This window comes from Epinephelus moara, chromosome 7, assembly GCF_006386435.1.
Source record: "Epinephelus moara isolate mb chromosome 7, YSFRI_EMoa_1.0, whole genome shotgun sequence".
Taxonomy (NCBI): Eukaryota; Metazoa; Chordata; class Actinopteri; order Perciformes; family Serranidae; genus Epinephelus; species Epinephelus moara.
The window spans coordinates 4,072,996-4,077,108 of record NC_065512.1 but is presented as its reverse complement, the minus strand read 5'-3'; positions in this window follow the sequence as shown (position 1 = coordinate 4,077,108).

Below are 4,113 nucleotides of genomic sequence, written 5' to 3'. Positions count from 1 at the left end.
AACCCTGCAAAAAAGGTTCTATGTTCCCCGCTCAACCAAAAAAGGTTCTATGTTCCCCGCTCAACCATAAAAGGTTCTGTGTTTCCCGGGTTCTATGTTCCCCACTTAACTCTGCAAAAAAGGTTCTTATGTTCCCCACTCAACCAAGCGGGGAACATAGAACCCAGGAAACATAGAGATGACCCCATGGAGATCCCGTTTCGTCCCACCAAACTTGTTTGCTCCTTCGTCCAAAACAGAATCAGAATGTTCATCAAAAAACTAAAACTCTTTCCAGTATCAAAAACACGTCCCCAAACCTCCGGTATGAAACACCTCGCTCCAGGAAATACACCCCACCAAAGGTGAGCCCTCTGTAGCTGTACCCTGCACTGGCTAAACAACCAAAACTGGATTTTAATTGTGAACAGCTGCAGCTACAAAGAAGTGATGAAGCTTGTGTCTGGATATGTTGTGGATGAAATGTTGCTCCACGAGTTACTCTCCATCTTTCGGGTATATTTTGGGGACAATACTGGTCACGGGCAACAGAAACCTCCCTGGTAAAAATCAAGCTATCTCGCTTTAGCTTTATGGCGATTCCCCTGACATTCACACAGAGGCACACATCTGAATTTTGGGGAGATACGCAATTAACACTTTTATAGGGTGTAACAGAAAACTAATAAAGTGAGTAGTGTAACGAATTAATGTTTGCATGCAGTAATAAGTAAAGTAATAAAAGCACTTTTGAAAAGAGTAACGAGTAATTTATTACATTTTCAGAGTAACAAGCCCAACACTGGTTAACATACGAGTTTTATAGAACGCGCAACAGGAACAGTTCTGTCCAACAAAGTGGGGAAATTGTCTTGGGTCCTTCGCCTATGCTGCAGCTATAAAAATACAACATAGTACGTAAGCAAATCAACATTATACACCAAATGTAAGAATAACAAAAACAAACAAACAATAACTAAATAAATAAGTAACATCATGCACTAAAAATACCTGTACACGTATCATGGAGGGGCTAACTACGGCGGCGGCGCACAAATGCAAATGTCCCTGTCTAGAGCAATGTTTGATTTGTCCGTTCTGGGCTACTGTAGAGACATAGCAGTACAAAATGGCGATCTCCATAGAGGAGGACCGGCTCCTTATGTAGATGTGAACGGCTCATTTTAAGGTAACGAAAACACAGTGATTCTTATTTTCAGGTGATTATACACTAAAGAAAACATACAATTTCTGCCCATATATCCCATTAAACTACACACTGGACCTTTGATTTTTCACCACTGTGAGGACCACAAATACAATTATTTACCATTTTGTTAAAGTGTTAGAAATCGCAGTCAGATGTCTCAAAACTTTGACACATAAGATAAAAGAATATCTTGATATGGTGCAAGTAAGTGAGTAACCCCTCATTTAAATGTGCAATATAATCAAAAGCATTAAATTGTTTTATAAGTCATTCAATCTGTGGCTGATAATCCTGCTCGCTTTACTGTGCTTTCAATTAATTGTTGTAATAAGAGTTCAGCTGCAGTTCACCTGCCCAGGAGACGTTAGCTGCGGACCTGTTGTTGCTCGAGCGATGCAACAGAGACCCATCTGTTCTGCTCCAATGAATGATCATAAGGCCAGACCGAAGCATCTAAATATAGACGGGACAAATTAAATTCAAATGACTCAGATGCTTGATGACTGAGACGAGTGACTTATCCCTCCTCGGTGCCCGGCTTCGCTCGGTCAATGTTCTGCCTCTCAGCAAACATACATGCACGCCGACTGAGCCGGGAGTCACTTATTCCACTCCGGGTCGCCTCTCAAACCCTGAACTGTTAGAGGAAGGAGGTTGGGTGGTTGGGGGTGGCGGCGGCGGCGGTGGTGGTGGGAGTGAAAGGAAGATGGGTGGAGGGAGGGAGGAGAGAGAGGCTAAATCAGTTGACAGAGGAGAGGAAGCTCTGTAATATCCAGGAGGAAGTGTGAGTCAGTCCTCGTACATTCTTGGAGGCTGATTCAGCGTTACACAGGAAGTGGGAAACGCTTACTGCTGAGCTTTAACACCGGGAGGGAAAGAACCTTGTCTGGAGCGGTGTAACTGTAAAAAGAGTCCGCCGGCAAGGGAGCAGAAGCGCAACATGCGTTGTCACAGGTGTAATCTGTTGCATGAAATCAACTCTTACAGCTGCTCAGCCCCCAAAAAGACTCGAGTCAGAGAAAACGGAAAAGAGAAGAATTCCGGCTGAGAGGCAGCGAGCTGTCAGAGAGGAGGAGGGCAAAGGGTAGCGCTCTGGGTCTTCCTCTTTTTCTTTGGTCCCCAGAAATCTACCCTTCCTTCTGCCTCTCCCGGCCGTCACTTCTCAGATTTCACAGTTCCAGCTATGGCAACTTAACCCATTCCTCTCCAGTGCATGAAACAGCCTCCAGTTTGAGCTGCATGTGAGAGCAGTAGGAGGAAGTAGTTACAGCGAGGTCAGGCCCAAAAATAAGTTGAAAGACTTTGCATCAGTTTGTCCCAATCAAGTTTTAATGTGGGTGACACTGGGGGAGGTTTTCCAGGTTGTGACCTACATTTGAGCTAAAAGCCAGGGTTGGTGACATCATGGTGGCCATGTGGGTGGTGGTGGCGGTGGGTGTTTAGAGGATGTTCTCCCCCGTTTATACACCCACGGACAGCGTGTCCCACCCAGACTCTCATGGTCACTGCCTCTGTCCTCGTGATAAAACACCAGCTTATCACCAGTTTCCATTCAGCTTCTTAGCGCTTATGTAACGTCAACCCAGGGAGGAAGTGCTGTCCGCTGTGAATGAAGAATGTATCTGTGTGTGTTTGTGTGTGTGTGTGTGTGTGTGTGTGTGTGTGTTGGAGGAAGACAACGCGTGGAGTGGAACAGGTTTCCACATGAGAGTAAACCCACCAAACATGTACGACAGTGGAAAAAGTGTGCTCAGCTGATTAATGCATGGGCACACACACACACACACACACACACACACACACACACACAGATCACCCCGTTCCCAAAGTCTCTCACACTTCTTACACACACATCACTCTCACACTGTGTCTCTGTCTCACACAAAACCATGTTGTATTGTACGGGTTGTTGCTAGGAGACAAACTAATTCCAAACCTCTTGAAACAGAGGGACTTACTCCTCATTTCTAAGCCAGTACGTCGGGAGAGAAAAGGGAGAGTGCAGGAGAGGGGAGAGGAGGGACGGGGGTGAGGAAAGGGGGCTCCGAGAGACAAGAGAGCAACTCTCCCACGCAGAAAAGCTTTCACTCTCAGCAGGAACAAGTCCACAGACTCATCAGTCTCCTGGTTCGACGTCAACTCCGCTCCTGAAAAAGCATTAGGGTGGATGAAGATAACACATCAAACTGTTCAGATGGCAAAAAAATGGCTGTTCAGTGCTCCTCTTCCTCTTCCTCGCGCAGCCATTTCAAACCAGGAATATGAGAGTGACAGCTGTGGCCAAAAAGACTTTTAGGATTCATATAGGAAAATTTAATTGTGATCTATTATATTTTGGAAGCGGTGCCTTATAGAATCATTGTGTGCGCTCCAACTCAAACCTAAAGGGTTGCATTAAATCTGAATATCCTGTTGTGGAGCTTTTATAGGGTTTACATGCTGTGGTGGAGAAGACGGAGCTGAGTCTTAAAAATAGCATCAAAAGCAAAAAAAAAAAACTGGCATTAAGCAAGTTCTTTATCCAACAATTATTGAAATATTCTCTAGCTGACAACAGCACAGCAGTGTAGCTAAGATACTTGTGTCCATCTGTGCGCTCATGGGTGTGTAGGTCTCAAAATGATTTGTGGTCAGGTGCATTGTTGGCGTACAGTGTTTCCCAAAGAATTAGAATCTAAAGCCACGCCTTGCTGGTACCAGGTTGGACCCCCTTTTTAATTCTTGGTGCCACAGATTCAACAAGGTGCTGGAAACATTCCTCAGAGATGTTGGTCCATATTGACATGATGACATCACACAGTTGATCCATGATGAGAATCTCCCGTTCCAGCACATCCCAAAGGTGCTCTATTGGACTGAGATCTGGTGACTGTGGAGGCCATTGGAGTACAGTGAACTCATTGTCATGTTTGAGATGATGTGAG